Source organism: Papaver somniferum, unplaced genomic scaffold, assembly GCF_003573695.1.
Source record: "Papaver somniferum cultivar HN1 unplaced genomic scaffold, ASM357369v1 unplaced-scaffold_137, whole genome shotgun sequence".
Lineage (NCBI taxonomy): Eukaryota > Viridiplantae > Streptophyta > Magnoliopsida > Ranunculales > Papaveraceae > Papaver > Papaver somniferum.
This window is the reverse complement of record NW_020622934.1, coordinates 1,450,082-1,467,479: the sequence shown is the minus strand read 5'-3', so window position 1 is coordinate 1,467,479 and position 17,398 is coordinate 1,450,082. Positions and strand designations below refer to the sequence as shown.

Sequence of the window (17,398 nt, the reverse complement as noted above, 5' to 3'; positions counted from 1 at the left end):
AATGCGCTAGATAAGGAGATTGACAAACTTGAAGATGAGGAACGGTTTGTTAGGAACGCTTTTCCTTGGTGGACGTATGAAAAACGAGTAAGTATCTCTGTAATTCCAATTCACATTAACAAAAGTTAGTACTAACTTGTTACTCATTCGTAATTTCAGAGAATCTTGCGGATCGCCGGTATGTGGACCTCTACGGGAAACGATTTGAACATGAAGGATGCTACAAAATCAAGAAGGACAATTTCTATGGTCACTGGAAGTTATGATCTGTTTTAGTACTTTTATGGTCAATTAGGAGTATGGATTTAGGTGCTTTTGACGAAATTGTAAGGTTAAGGCCGTTTGAACTTTATGTAATGGATGTAGAGTATTATTAATATAAAAACTAGCCGATTATACGAAATCGATAGATTATTTTGTTAAACAACCTACCGATTGTAATATTTGGTTATTTTATGAGTCAACTTTCTTTCCGATTATGGTGTTGTTTGGTTCCAGGAAACAGTTTTTTTTTAACTTGTAATATTCGGAGGATAATGTTTTTGTAAAGTTCCGAATGTACGATGGCCCAAAAATCAGAATTTGGAAAAACTTATACTTTTCAAATTTTGTCTTTGAAATAATCGGACGTTAAATTAGTTACCAAAACTTCCGAATATGGGATGTCTAACCTTCAATATGGGCCCTTGGAACCACCTGGAGCCATGGCGTGGTTTGTTTTGAACTTGTGATATTCGGAGGATAGGTTTTTTATAAAGTTCTGAATGTACGATGGCCCAAAAATCAGAATTTGGAAAAACTTATACTTTTCAAATTTTGTCTTTGAAATAATCGGAAGTTAAATTAGTTACCAAAACTTCCGAATTTGGGCTGTCTAACCTTCAATATGGGCCCTTGGAACCACCTGGAGCCATGGCGTGGTTTGTTTTGAACTTGTGAAATTCGGAGGATAGGTTTTTTATAAAGTTCTGAATGTACGATGGCCCAAAAATCAGAATTTGGAAAAACTTATACTTTTCAAATTTTGTCTTTGAAATAATCGGACGTTAAATTATTTACCAAAACTTCCGAATATGGGATGTCTAACCTTCAATATTGGCCCTTGGAACCACCTGGAGCCATGGCGTGGTTTGTTTTGAACTTGTGATATTCGGAGGATAGGTTTTTTATAAAGTTCCGAATGTACGATGGCCCAAAAATCAGAATTTGGAAAAACTTATACTTTTCAAATTTTGTCTTTGAAATAATCGGAAGTTAAATTAGTTACCAAAACTTCTGAATATGGGATGTCTAACCTTCAATATTGGCCCTTGGAACCACCTGGAGCCATGGCGTGGTTTGTTTTGAACTTGTGATATTCGGAGGATAGGTTTTTTATAAAGTTCCGAATGTACGATGGCCCAAAAATCAGAATTTGGAAAAACTTATACTTTTCAAATTTTGTCTTTGAAATAATCGGAAGTTAAATTAGTTACCAAAACTTCCGAATTTGGGCTGTCTAACCTTCAATATGGGCCCTTGGAACCACCTGGAGCCATGGCGTGGTTTGTTTTGAACTTGTGATATTCGGAGGATAGATTTTTTATAAAGTTCCGAATGTACGATGGCCCAAAAATCAGAATTTGGAAAAACTTATACTTTTCAAATTTTGTCTTTGAAATAATCGGAAGTTAAATTAGTTACCAAAACTTCCGAATTTGGGCTGTCTAACCTTCAATATGGGCCCTTGGAACCACCTGGAGCCATGGCGTGGTTTGTTTTGAACTTGTGATATTCGGAGGATAGATTTTTTATAAAGTTCTGAATGTACGATGGCCCAAAAATCAGAATTTGGAAAAACTTATACTTTTCAAATTTTGTCTTTGAAATAATCGGAAGTTAAATTAGTTACCAAAACTTCCGAATATACCACACAAATCATTGTCATTTGAACTTGTCTAACTTAGTTACCCAAACAAATTTCCGAATGTACAACAAAAATCATTGTCATTTATCTGCTCTTCTTTACTTTACGACCGTGACTACCTCCCAGTCCTGCACGACCACGGGTTTGAGCACCTTCAGTTTGAGCACCTTCAGTTGGAGCAGCTTCAGTTGGAGCAGCTTCAGCGCTCGATGAAGCTCGAGTTCTTTTACCCGTCTTTGATACTGCCACCTTGGGCTGATGCCTCTTCGTGACTTTCTCCCCAAACTGGGCAGCATAATCTTCGTTATCCATATTATCAACTAGATCTCTAGCCTCTTTGATCTTCTCAGCTGGCATGGGATCTCCGCTCTTCAAGCATGCAGTTAACATTTTGGAAACACGCTTGAATCTATTCACCTGTTTTTTATACGTAATGACATAACATCAAACGGTAATTACCTAAGATTTATAGGAATAATATAAAATGAACAAAAATATAAGAACACGCACCAGTCTATCATAACCAGCTGGTTTGTCTAAACAACAAAGAAAGGAACAATATTTACAAACTATACAATCGGAAGACAAAGTATGGAAATATAACCCGAATGTACACATTCGGATGTAAGAAGACACATATTGTTCCCGAATACAAAACAATCGGAAGCTAACTAAACATATTTGCAACCGAATATACATCAATTGGAGTTCAGAAGCTGTAAATTTTTCATCCTACACAATCGGAAGAAAAAGTGCACCTCTATAACCCGAATGTACAAATTCGGAAGTAAGAAGACACATATTTTTTCCGAATGAAAAACAATCGGAATATAACTAAACACGTTTACAACCGAATATTCATCAACTGGAGTTCAGAAACTCTAAAATTTTATCCTACACAATCGGAGGTATAAAACATTATATTGTCTTCCGAATAAATACTGGCCCCAAAATGGGATTTTTCCTATATCATAAATTTTGAGATTTTTTCAATATATACATTCGGTAGTGAGTGTTCTTCCGAATACTTTGTGTCTACTTAAATATATTCGGTAGCCAAAAAATTCATTAAACTACCGATTATTAGCAGTTTGTATCCAGGAAGATATGGCCACCAATATTCGGCAGATAATCATCAAATCTTTCTCCTGAATACTGTCGATGTTCTTGAAAAATGAAGAACACGACTACATTCGGAAGTAAATGAGCATGCATATCGTCCGAATCTGGATAAATAACCGAAAACCCTATAAATTTTTTTTCTCGATTCGACGAATTAAAGCGAAATAAACCCCAAAAATGATAGATTCTTACCTAATTGGGGCCATTTGAAGTTGACGAAGTGTTTGAGTCTCGGAATCGCCACCACCGACTACATTGCCGGGTACTTGTTCTTCGCGTTCTTCTTCATTTGCAGCAAGAATTTCTTTATTTCTTGCTAAAATTCCAATGTTTGGATCGATACCCCGAGCAACATTTTTGGTTCTAGGTCTGTGGGTTTCATTTCTCTTATCCATTGTTTTATAATCGAATCGACGATGTTTTGATTTTACGATTCACGGTGATGTTTCGGTTGAACGAGGAATTTTTTTTTTTTCTTCCACAATCGGAAGATAATATGAAACTGGAAGAAGAAGAGTTGAAATGAGTAGAATTGTTTTTGATTTGGTTTTTATACAGTTTTACCAGAAGGGCATTTATGTAACTTCAATATCATATAGGATACCCCTTAACTAGAGTCTTTGGCTGGGTATAAATTGATGGCCCCTAAATCCTTTTGAGTGTCCCCTAAAAACGCCAGGTTTTTATACTTAGATCTTCATAAACATCTTGTTGTTATCAGTCACCAAGAGGAGACGAAGTACAAAATCACACAAAATTGAACTAAATACCATTTGTGCAGTTAGCTGAAATGGTACAGGGTTCCCGCCTTCCCGTTTATGTCCATTCATTACTTTGTGGAACATGTGAAATGGTACAGGGTTGCTACCAATGAAAATCTTTAGATTCTTGCTTTTCAAAGCTTCGAAGTGTACCTCTTTCTTTCTGCACTCGCATCCAAACCTAGAATGAACGACAGGTTCAAAATATTCTGGCTGAAATACCACAAAACCATCTTATCTTATATCTTTGTCTATATATATAAGCAAATTCTGTTATCGAAATTCTTGTTGTTCCCAACACCCTAATCATACGAACTTGCCAGGGTTCTTGGGTGTGCTTCTTCTTACCTGCATATTTGTGTACTCCCTCCACCTCTTTTGCTTCCAGTGATACTATGATCACTATCCTCTAATTCCATCTAGTCTTTGATTTCTTTGTTGTTGCTCTAAAATATCCCCATCGGTGCATCCACAGAAGCTATATTCGATTTATTTCAATTTTTATCTTCATCCCATGGGCACAGAGAATTAATTTATAAAGAGATGCAGATACGAAATCGGATGTTTCTCGATTCGGAATGAGGTTCAGATAAAGAATCTGTTTAAATTAGGATAGTGTTGTTGTTGATCGACTCGGTGTGAGATTTTTATTCGGGCACGACAATGGTTGGTTGTTTTGAATAAGTCGCTTGGGCCGCTACATAATCCTCTCCGGTCCAAAATATTGACATAACAGGCTATCCCGACCGCATGATGCTTTAAATCAATGGCCATCTTTGACTTAAAATCAAACCTTCAACAATCAATCGACACCGTAGGATGATCGAAATCAATGGTCTTAATTGACCCATAGACATACACCCTTCTTCGTAGGTATCAGGCCGGCCTGCGGCCGACGCTCAACCTCTTGTCAATTTTTGTTGGTTGTTTGGTGGAACGATCAGTATTTACTTAGTCTGTCGATGGTAGTCGGGAGCATATTTAGTTAGTTGGGTCGTAGCAGAACGGTCTCAATATCTAGTTAGTCGTGTCATTTTATAGTATGTTAGTTAGTCGGGTCACAGTAGGATGTTTACTTAGTTGGACCATATTAGCCGGATAGCCGGGACCTACGGTCCAGGCGGTGGACAAAATTTACAGGCAGATGTAGAGCCCACATTAAAATTAATGTGTTAGTTGGTCCTGTCTGTAATAGTCGGGAACATAATTTGTTAGTCGGGTCATAGCAGACCGGTCCCAATATTTAATTGGTCGTGTCATATTATAGTGTGATAGTTAGTCGGATCACAGTATTGTGTTTAATTAGTTGGATTATATTAGCCGGATAGCCGGGACCTACGGTCCCGGCGGTGGAGAAAATTTAGAGGCAGATGTAGTGCCCACATTAAAATTAGTGTGTTAGTTGGTCCTGTCTATAATAGTCCAGAACATATTTAGTTAGTCGGGTCATAGCAAAACGGTCCCAATATTTAATTGGTCGTGTCATATTATAGTGTGCTAGTCAGGTCACAGTAGCGTGTTTAATTAGTTGGACCATAGAAGCTGGATAAGGCCGGGGCCTACGGCCCTGGCGGTGGAGAAAATTTAAAGGCAGGTGTAGTGCCCATACTAAAATTAGTGTGTTAGTTGGTCTTGTCTATAATAGTCGGGGCATATTTAGTTAGTCGGGTCATAGCAAAACGGTCCCAATATTTAGTTGGTCGTATCATACTATAGTATGTTAGTTAGTCGGGTCACAATAGCGTGTTTCATTAGTTGGATCAAAACAGCCGGATAGGGTCTGGGCCTACAGCCCCGGCAGTGGAGAAAATTTAAAGGCAGATGTAGTGTCCATATCAAAATAAGTGTGTTAATTGGTCCTGTTTATTATAGTCGGGAGCATATTTAGTTAGTTGGGTTATAGCAGAACGGTTTCAATATTTAGTTGATCGTGTCATGTTATAACGTGTTAGTTGTTCGGGTCACAATAATGTGTTTAATTTGTTGGATCATAATAGCGGGATAGGACCAAATTTGAAAGCAAAGAGATAGGAAACCAAATTCGTACCTGGTTAGATTCTCGTTTTTGTAACTGTTAACAAATCTTGTACCTGTTAACAAATCAATAAAATACGATGAGAGAGAAAGAAATTGAGAACACAGGGAAAGAGAAAGCTATAAGATGTTAACGAAAGATAAACAAATACCAACGATTGGTCGTATGATTATAAGGAAACCCATAATATTTTCCCCTTTTTTTTTTATTTGAAATTCTAAGTTACGGAAGCCTAGCCAAATTTGGAAAACAGAAGACCGACCTTTTTTATTTTTTATTTCGTTTGGAAATTCGAAGTTTTTGGAAGCCTAGCCAGATCCGAAAACCCAAATCCGACGGACGGCCATATAAATCTTTTTTTTTTGGTAATGGTAGCATGCCTAGGTTATGAAATGTCACATATGATACTAACTTTAACGTTCATCCAAGTAACTATCATCTTTATGCATTGCAAAAGCATCGCCAGTGAAAAGAATTGAACTATCATCTTTATGTGTTTATTATTGATCATGTGCCCAGTACTAAAGACATATAAATATCAGCAAATGTAGTACATCCAAATCAATATACTTGAAAGAAGATATCAAAATAACTCTCAACCTTACTTTCGGCCTTGACCTGAGACGTTGGGACCTTCAATCCAAGATGTTGTCGATGCATATATGGATTATGTAAAAAGATGTATATTTTTCCAACGCATACCTTGCGACATCCATATGACTGGCAACGCTGCATTGTTGGATCGTATCCATGATCCACATCTAGAATTACACCTTTGGTAAAGCCAGCCTGCTAAATAAAGACTAAACGACTGGAAATGGATAAAGAACAACATAACACGACTTTCAAGCAAAGAAAGCGAAATATGCCAAACATTGATCGTCTTTCCAACATATTTTATAAGTTCACTTGGCATCCTAGGCTGAGGATGGCTCAAATGATGAAGACCTAATGGTGATCTTTTGATAACAGAGTAATCATCGGTTTTGCCAGTGCTATTTGTTCTTCCTTATGTAAAATTTCCCAAACAATTGGAAATACCAAAACCCATAAGAGGTAAGCAACATTTGCATCTATATGAGAAGGAACAGTGAGATCAGCAACCTGAAGATAAAACATGTTCACACTTTAAGTTAATTTGCCGCATTAAATACATTGAGAGGTATCCCAGTAGGTCGATCACTAATAAGAGCCGGGGAACATCAACTGCAAAGGCTCTTCCATATTCAGACTAAACATGTATCTTGTACAACAATTAATTTACTCATTCAGATGATACCTAAAAATACCTAACCTATTCTTATTGCAGTTCTGATAGTTGGAGCCATGTCTATGGATTAAAGGGAGGAATCAAAAAGAAGTATATACAAAGGCACACTCTAAATAGTTTTATACATGTTCTTTTATTCACTGGCCGCTCTTGGAGTTTCTGGTACCACGTCTGCAAACAGTCAACACTCCATCCAATGAATAGCGGCATAAGTCCCATGATGAGACCGTCCTTCCTTTCTCCATCCTCTGCCAAGAACTGCTGCCAGTCCAGAGAAGAAGACCCACATCTAACTCATGAATACCACTGGGACGGACACCACTACCAACCGTACAATTAGAAGAAGCAACTTCTGAATTGCGATATTTCAGGTGATCGTAAATTTCCAGTAAGCCTAATTGACAACGATAGCAAGTGCGAGTAAATTCACGAAGAAGGATGAGATTTTTCCAAGCTTTTGTGTGTACCCCAAGACATATAAAGGAAATACCAAACAAATGTACTTGTTTTTTGTGCACCCCAAGACAAAAATCCTGAATCTAACCCTTACCGTAGCAAGAGAATCGCAACGCCAATGGTAGAAACCACCTGCAAAAAACAACTTTAGCTGCTTTTCGAAGGAGTTAACAACATGATTATCTATGAATCCAACCTTATTAACTTAAAGCAACAAAGACTAACGAAACATCCATACCTTCTTTCAGAACATTATTCTTTAGAAACACAAATATATCAGCTGAGGAATGAATGGATGAATATAATATCCCTTCCTGCTTGTCCCTAAAAGAACACACCAGTACTGTGTTCTTTTTTCAATCGATAGCTGCTTGTAAGAGGAAGAAGAAGACATGCTTGAAATTAATTAATCAAATTACAAACGGAAAAACTAACAAATCCCCTAGACACCTGAATGGAGGCATCATGAAGGAACTGCAGATTCCCAGTTCATAGTTAATCAAACCTCAAAATTAATCTGTTCATAGTTCATAGAATCTGACCATATAAAGAAATCTGTGCTGGCAGTTCAATTGGTTCTACCCAAACTGCTCTACTTGCAGACCGGGATGTGCTGAATTACAATACCCACCTTTCATGTTTCTATTCGTCTTTTCTAACTGGTACGTCTGCTTTTAAAAAAATTGTTAATAGATGCAATAGAGAAATTAGTGTGATCGTATATACCGTATCATTGCTCTACTTCCAGCCTTTTTGTTAGTTGTGATTAATCTTCTGCATTCAATATCAATGACAGGTTGATTTCTCGGCAAGCCATTTATAATTTGAACCCATGTGTCTAATCCTATGTTAATCCATTAGCACCGTGAATTGATATCATATAATCATCCCATCAACCCAAATCAGCAAATACTACTCGATTTTCAGTCCTTCTCCACTTCAAATTCTTTAACCCATGGCAGCCACACGGTGGAACTAAGCTGGTGATCGTTCATGCGTTATTTTGAACACTTTTGTGCCTCTTTCAACTGGTGGTCTTGTTGTTCTCTTTCAACAAAGAATTCTGAATGCTCGATATCTCATTCATCAATCACGTAAAAAGACAGCAGCGAGATCACATTTCTTCCCTATTCTCTCGGTCAAAGAATAACCCAGAATTCTTCAAACTCGTGTTACCTATTCCATGCTTGTCCTAACCTCTGAAATTTTCTCCTAATTATTGTCACATACCACCAAAACCGATGGTAGCCAACAACTACAACAAACCATGAGTTTTGCATGAAAGAGGAGTACCATTGGGAACCCAAGAGGAAGGAAAATTATATCTCTCGAATCATATCTTTTGTTTTTAATGGTAGATGCCATTATTTGAAAAGAATGTTTAAACGAAAAGAAGAGAAATCAATCAAAAAAATATCAATACGTACCTCATATTGGTAAACCGATAAGCCAATCTTCCTCGAAAAAATCTATAATACGTGAATCAATAAAAAAATCGAACGCAGAAGAGATGTCGCAAAGTTAAGAGTTAGGACACACTGTATTTACAAAAACAGAGTTAGAAGAAGAAATCGTTTCATACACAATTAGTGTCAGCGTTAGGAAACCAATTATTAACGGGACGGTAACTATATCCCAAGTAGCTTTGAACAAATCATGGAATACAGTGAAAATAAAATAACGAACACAGTGAAATGAAAATCTACTACCTTACTTAAGATACACATCAAGGAACATAGGTGTTATGGATGCACTCAACATGAGCTTCTATACTTGTTTAGCTTCCAAATCCTATAACCCGTTTCTTACACCATGTTATCACTTATATTCACTCCACTCAACAGGAGCTCGCAGATGGTCTCTCGAGTAACACTTTCTACAGTTTCAAAATATGATTTTCTGATTTTCCTTTCTCGGCAGGGATCATTATCCTAACTTTGTAGTTAAGGTTAACAGGTACGGATAGGCTTTCGTACCATTAGTGGAAGACAGGGAGTACTTCCTCGCCATTTTTTTTATCAAGATTAGTATCTGCTTGATATCAACCTAGCACGGATAAGAAAAAATTTAACCCACGACAATCCATTAGTTACCTTGGTATTTCTTTACGAAGTTAGAGCACATTGTGACTACGTACAACTGTTGAATGTTCTGCAACATTACTACCGACTTGCAAAAAACAGTCACCAGACGGATATTATCAGTTTGTCTCCACTGCAAATAATTATAAACATGGATTAGCATTTGCCAATATTAGTGAGCATATGGTGCGACAGAGTTGAGGCTCTGTGCATTAGTTACGCTAGGTATTAGTTCATTGGTATCACATGATATCTATTGATACGAAGAGAGAAAATATGTTTAATCAATTATCATTTCAAAGGCCAAATCAGTGTATTGAGGTGTCCTGAATTTTCCCCAGTTGTTTAGGTTATGAATATCAAGGCCAAGTGAGTTCTTCATCGCTGAAATCACAAAAACAATACCAACTCAGAAAGAAAAATATATTAAGTATCATCATAGCAATACAAAGCAGAACACGCAAAAACAAACAAAAGACCTTACTAAGAAAGGAGTACAAATAGTTTGATAAGAATATGCAGCAAAAATTCGTTTGGATACATAAAATACACAAATTATAAGACAGGCAAACGATATAAGGCAGACAAACGATAAGAGATTTTTTTCCAGTATTTATGAAATAACAATGCACATAGATTCCATGCAAATTCAAAGCTCAACAAAATAACAATTGAGCGTAGATTCCTTATAAATTTAAGGCTTCAGATAGCACATCCAGAAATATAAACATAATAAATTTGAGGAAGTTGTTACCTTCTAAATATAAACATACTAAATTTGAGGAAGCTGTTACCTTGTAAAAGTTGGGAGAAAAAAAAATTCAAAGTTGAATAGTTACTCATCGAACTCGAAATGGACTGAAATTTTAAATATATTTATATATACCTTGATCATGAGGGAATTCGGTACACAATGAGTGATCACCAGAGAGCAGAAAAACTCAATCCAGTGGGCCAATTGACGGTACCTATGAAAGCAAATCAATATTAATATACATCTTACAATTTCACAATTAGCATATTTCCATTGCAAAAACATGTCGCATGTATTTTAATATGCACCAATTAAATCCTAAGAACAATCACTAATCAAGAGTTGAGAAGATTTTAATCACATATAAAAGTTACCAGGTTGATTCAAGTCTCCTTCATTAATGTGTTATGTTAGATCAATCCATTAAGCCAGTTCATGGATTCGAAGTTGCAACAGGTGTCCTCGACTGTAATGCTCAGCAACACTTCATCCAGGGACTTATGAGGCTCGAAGGTCCCAAACTTATAAGGACAGATATGTAAGCTCTGCCAAGAGAGCAGCATCAGTTTGAGCTAATGAGATAATTAAAAAAACTGGAGATAAATCAGTTGAAACCATAAATCTATACGCATCCAAAATCTTAATATGAAATTTAGAAAGTACAGAACACTATTAGCACTTCTGAATTATAGATTTACAATATAATAAGATATGAACTTCGAATCCGAAAACTTGACATAACAAAGTACGGGACCCAAATTCAATGGCCTAGTCAAAATTTGGAAACCTTATAAGTAACAAAAAAAGCAAAATAGCTAGAATTCCAATGCAAACAAAGAATGGTTGCATGATCAAGCCCAGCTAAAACCATACTAAGACGCGAGCTGAAGCTGTTCTGTTTATGTGAGCAACTCATCAAGTATATGTCCTTAACTTCTTTTGTTTTCCATCAAATCGACACATAACCATGTGATAATACAGTTGTAGAATACGGTATTGATTTGAGATACCTCTATTTAACTATATCAGAAAGAAGAATCAAAACCAAAAAAAAAAAAAACTATAAAATACAGTTGTAGTTAGGGTTTTTATTTATGTGTATACCTTCTTTTATTCCTCTTCATCATCTTCTTCTTCCCGATTCTGCTTTGCCTCCAAAAGCACAAACTAAAACACTACAAAAAATCAATAAACTTTCGTTAGAAATTACAATCTACAACAGATAAGCAAAGAAGAACCGCAAAAAAAAAAAAAAAAAAACCAAATCAAAATAATTCAAATCCTCAAATTAAAGCCAGACCTAATTATCAAAATCAATTGAACTTTCGACCTCATAAATATATATCTTGTAAATCAAACCTACAAAACAACACCAAATCAATTGAAGCCCAAGTAACTAATAAAAGAGGAATCATTCCGAATCAGAGAATTCAGATAATAGAACCACGAAAATTAGAACCATGAAAATTAGAAAAACAAAGAATTTTGATTTCGTTTAAGGATTAGGGTTTCAGGGTAAACATTGTTTTTACCTGAGACCCTTTTCTTTCTCATGGCAAACTAAATAAGAGAAAATACCTCTAGTAGATGAAACCCTTGGTTTCAAATTCCGAATTCATTACAAAATCAATCACCAAAATCTCTCCTTGCCAATGATAGGTATCTGAACACGGATTGCACAAACGAAATCGTGATTGATCCAATATAAACAATTAAAACAAAATGAACAAAAGAAACCATGATTGAACAATGAAAACAAAATCAAATAACGATTTCAGATTCGTTGTTGTTAACCATCTCAAAACATTAACCCATTCTATCCAATTGATTGGTACTGATGATCGCTACAAATTCAAGTAAAACCCCTCCCAAATCTCTAATCGAACTCAATTTCAGTTCCAAGGAAGAACACCAAAATCTGTTGCCTTCACTGATTTCCTCCATCTTCTACTACGTCTTCTTAATACTGCACCACCAACCCTGAATTCAAAAATACTATCTTTCTTCTCCCTGTGTTCACATCCAAGACCAACAGCTCTTCTTCAATCGTATAGCTCATGGGGATATTCGAGCTCAACCCAATTTCAGCAGCTTCAATAAACCCCAATTACATCTTTCAATTACAGAGAATCGGCACAATCGGCACTAATTTCTTCCTTAATTTTAGTCAACAGTTCACTACCATCTCTAATAGAATCCAAGGACCCGAATCACTCTAACCAAGGCCCAGAACAACTCCCGATAGAAAATAAAAAATAAAAAAATCCGACGGTCACGAATTACTCTCCAAATCCAACGGTGGTCTTTATCCATCTCCGAATTACTCATCGAGCTCGAAATGGACTGAAATTTTAAATATATTTATATATACCTCGATCATGAGGGAATTCGGTACACAATGAGTGATCACAAGAGAGCAGAAAAACTCAATCCAATGGGCCAATTGACGGTACCTATGAAAGCAAATCAATATTAATATACATCTTACAATTTCACAATTAGCATATTTCCATTGCAAAAACATGTCGCATGTATTTCAATATGCATCAATTAAATCCTAAGAACAATCACTAATCAAGAGTTGAGAAGATTTTAATCACATATAAAAGTTACCAGGTTGATTCAAGTCTCCTTCTTTAATGTGTTATGTGAGATCAATCCATTAAGCCAGTTCATGGATTCGAAGTTGCAACAGGTGTCCCCGACTGTAATGCTCAGCAACACTTCATCCAGGGACTTATGAGGCTCGAAGGTCCCAAACTCATAAGGACAGATATGTAAGCTCTGCCAAGATAACAGCATCAGTTTGAGTTAATGAGATAATTAAAAAACTGGAGATAAATCAGTGAAACCATAAATCTATACGCATCCAAAATCTTAATATGAAATTTAGAAAGTACAGAACACTATTAGCACTTCTGAATTATAGATTTACAATCTAAGAAGATATGAATTTCGAATCCGAAACCTTGACATAACAAAGTACGGTACCCAAATCCAATGGCCTAGTCAAAATTTGGAAATCTTATAAGTAACAAAAAAAGCAAAATAGCTAGAATTCCAATGCAAACAAAGAATGGTTGCATGATCAAGCCCAGCTAAAACCATACTAAGACGCGAGCTGAAGCTGTTCTGTTTATGTGAGCAACTCATCAAGTATATGTCCTTAACTTCTTTTGTTTTCCATCAAATCGATACATAACCATGTGATAATACAGTTGTAGAACACGGTATTGATTTGAGATACCTCTATTTAACTATATCAGAAAGAAGAATCAAAACCAAAAAAAAAAAAACTATAGAATACAGTTGTAGTTAGGGTTTTTATTTATGTGTATACCTTCTTTTATTCCTCTTCATCATCTTCTTCTTCCCGATTCTGCTTTGCCTCCAAAAGCACAAACTAAAACACTACAAAAAATCAACAAACTTTCGTTAGAAATTACAATCTACAACAGATAAGCAAATAAGAACCGCAAAAAAAAAAAAAAAAAACGACCAAATCAAAATAATTCAAATCCTCAAATTAAAGCCTGACCTAATTATCAAAATCAATTGAACTTTCGACCTCATAAATATATATCCTGTAAATCAAACCTACAAAACAACACCAAATCAATTGAAGCACAAATAACTAATAAAAGAGGAATCATTCCGAATCAGAGAATTCAGATAATAGAACCATGAAAATTAGAAAACAAAGAATTTTGATTTCGTTTAAGGATTAGGGTTTCAGGGTAAACATCGTTTTTACCTGAGACCCTTTTCTTTCTCATGGCAAACTACATAAGAGAAAATACCTCTATTAGATGAAACCCTTGGTTTCAAATTCCGAATTCATTACAAAATCAATCACCAAAATTTCTCCTTGCCAATGATAGGTATCTGAACACGGATTGAACAAACGAAATCGTGATTGATCCAGTATAAACAATGAAAACAAAATTAACAAAAGAAATCATGATTGAACAATGAAAGCAAAATCAAATAACGATTTCAGATTCGTTGTTGTTAATTTTACCATCTCAAAACATTAGCCCATTCTATCCAATTGATTGGTACTGATGATCGTTACAAATTCAAGTAAAACCCCTCCCAAATGTCTAATCGAACTCAATTTCAGTTCCAAGGAAGTCTCCCTGTGTTCACATCCAAGACCAACAACTTTAATTCAATCGTATAGCTCATGGGGATATTCGAGCTCAACCCAATTTCAGCAGCTTCAATAAACCCCAATTACATCGTTCAATTACAGAGAATCGGCACAATCGGCACTAATTTCTTCCTTAATTTTAGTCAACAGTTCACTACCATCTCTAATAGAATCCACGGACCCGAATCACGCTAACCAAGCCCCAGAACAACTCCCGATAGAAAAAAATAAGAATAAAATCCGACGGTCACGAATTACTCTCCAAATCCAACGGTGATCTTTATCCACGACATAACCACCATATTTCTTAATGGAGAGGCTAGGTATCACGCCGGCGTGCGGCCGGCGCTCAACAAGTGGTCGATTTTTTTCAAATCGAATATGAAGATTTACTTAAATTTTGTTTATTGTTCATTTATTTGGTCGGCCGATCAATATCTTTTCATGCAATTTTAGTCTGTGGTCATCATTGAACGGTTCCAATATTTAACTGGTTAGTGTCATATTATAGTGTGTTAGTTAGTCGGCTCACAGTAGAGTGTTTAATTAGTTGGATTAGAGTAGCCGTAAGCCGAGACCTACGGCCCCGACGGTGGAGAAAATTATAGTGCCAAAATATTTAGTTGGTTGTGTCATACTACCTCCGTCTCACTATTAAGTGACCTACCTTATAACTAAATTTAATTATAAGGTAGGTCACTTAATAGTGGGACGGATGGAGTATTATATTGTGTTAGTTAGTCGACTCACGATAGAGTGTTCAATTAGTTGGATCATAGAAAATTTAAAAGCAGATACAGTCCTAAATATTTAGCTGGTCGTGTCATATTATAGTGTGTTAGTTAGTCGGCTCACAGTAGTGTTTAATTAGTTGGATCATAGTAGCTGGAAAGCCGGGGACCTACGGTTCCGGCGGTGGAGAATATTTAAAAGAATATATAGTGCCAAATATTTAGCTGGTCGTGTCATGTTATATTGTGTTCATTAGTCAGCTCACAATAGAGTGTTTAATTAGTTGGATCATAGTAGCCAGAGAGCCGGGACTGTGGAGAAAATTTAAAAGCAGATATAGTGTCCAAATATTTAGTTTGACGTGTCATATTATATTGTGTTAGTTAGTCGGCTCATAATATAGTATTTAATTAGTTGGATCATAGTAGCCGGAGAACCGGGACCTACGGCCCCCACGGTGGAGAAAATTTAAAAGCTGATATAGTGCCCAAATATTTAGTTGGTCGTATCATATTGTAGTGTGTTAGTTAGTCGGTTCACAATAGATTGTTTAATTAGTTGGATAATAATAGCCAGAAAGCCGGGACCCACGGCCCCGCGATGGAGAATATTTAAAAACAGATAGTCTTAAATATTTAGTTGGTCGTGTCATCTTATAGTGTGTTAGTCAGTCGGCTCACAGTAGAATGTTTAATTAGTTGGATCATAGTAGCCGGAAAGTCGGAACCTACGGCCCCGGCGGTGGAGAAAAGTTAAAAACAGATAGTCTTAAATATTTAGTTGGTCGTGTCATATTATATCGTGTTCAATAGTCGGCTCCCAATAGAGTGTTTAATTAGTTGGATCATAGTAGCCGGAAAGCCGATATCTACAGCCCTGGCGGTGGAGAAAATTTATAGGCATATATAGTGCCAAAATATTTAGTTGATCGTGTCATATAATATTGTGTTAGTTAGTCGGCTCCCAATGGAGTGTTTAATTAGTTGGATCATAGTAACCGGAAAGCCGACACCTACGACCCCGGCGATGGAGAAAATTAAGAAGCAGATATAATGCCCAAATATTTAGTTGGTCGAATCATATTATAGTGTGTTAGTTAGTCGGTTCCCAATAGAGTGTTTAATTATTTGGATCATAGTAGCCGGAATACCGGGACATACGGCCCCGGCGGTCGAGAAAATATAGCAGCAGATACAGTGCCCAAATATTTAGTTGGTCGAGTCATATTATAGTGTGTTAGTTAGTCGGCTCACAGTAGAGTGTTTAATTAGTTGGATCATAGTAGCCGGGACCTATGACCCCGGCGGTCGAGAAAATTTAAAAGCAGATACAATCATAAATATTTAGTTGGTCGTGTCATATTATAGTGTGTTAGTTAGTCGGCTCACAATAGAGTTTTTAATTAGTTGGATCATAGTAGCCGGAATGCCGGGACCTACGGCCCCGACGGTGGAGAAAATTTAAAAGAAGATATAGTGCCCAAATATTTAGTTGGTTGGTCATATTATATTGTATTCATTAGTCGGCTCACAATAGAGTATTTAATTAGTTGGATCAAAGTAGCCGGAACGCCGGGACCTATGGTCCCGACGGTGGAAAAAATTTAAAAGCAGATATAGTGACCAAATATTTAGTTGTTCGTGTCATATTATATTGTGTTAGTTAGTCGGCTCACAATAGAGTGTTTAATTATTTGGATCATAGTAGCCGGAAATCCAGGACCTACGGCCCCAGCAGTGGTGAAAATTTAAAAGCAGTGCCCAAATATTTAGTTGGTCATATCATATTATAGTTTGTTAGTTAGTCGGCTCACAGTAGAGTGTTTAATTAGTTGGATCATAGTAGCCGGAAAGCCGTGACCTACGGCCCCGGTGGTCGAGAAAATTTAAAAGCAGATATGGTCCTAAATATTTAGTTGGTCGCGTCATATTATAGTGTGTTATTAGTCGCCTCACAGTACAATGTTGAATTAGTTGGATCATAGTAGCAGGAAAGCCGGGACCTACGGCTCCGGCGGTCGAGAAAATTTAAAAGCAGATATGGTCCTAAATATTTAGTTGGTCGTGTCATATTATAGTGTGTTAATTTGTCGGCTCACAGTAGAGTGTTTAATTAGTTGGATCATAAT

The 17,398-nt window shown here is 36.4% G+C and overlaps 1 long non-coding RNA gene across 10 annotated transcripts; it reads right to left on the bottom strand.

Moving 5' to 3' along the window:
- Nucleotides 1-7,022: 7,022 nt before the first annotated feature.
- LOC113334749 lies at nucleotides 7,023-14,698 on the bottom strand. 10 transcript variants are annotated; one of them, XR_003352939.1, is made up of 13 exons: nucleotides 14,407-14,698; nucleotides 14,186-14,270; nucleotides 13,924-13,982; nucleotides 13,726-13,796; nucleotides 12,999-13,169; nucleotides 12,757-12,838; nucleotides 11,964-12,048; nucleotides 11,686-11,744; nucleotides 11,490-11,560; nucleotides 10,760-10,930; nucleotides 7,789-10,599; nucleotides 7,645-7,682; nucleotides 7,023-7,488 (listed from the first exon to the last, which is right to left on the bottom strand). It is a non-coding gene; the product is annotated as an uncharacterized LOC113334749 (long non-coding RNA). The 10 variants fall into 10 exon arrangements; XR_003352940.1 differs by having other exon boundaries at nucleotides 7,023-7,682; nucleotides 7,789-7,917; nucleotides 8,093-10,599; XR_003352945.1 differs by having other exon boundaries at nucleotides 7,023-7,682; nucleotides 7,789-7,917; nucleotides 8,277-10,599.
- Between the last annotated feature and the right edge of the window lie 2,700 nt (nucleotides 14,699-17,398).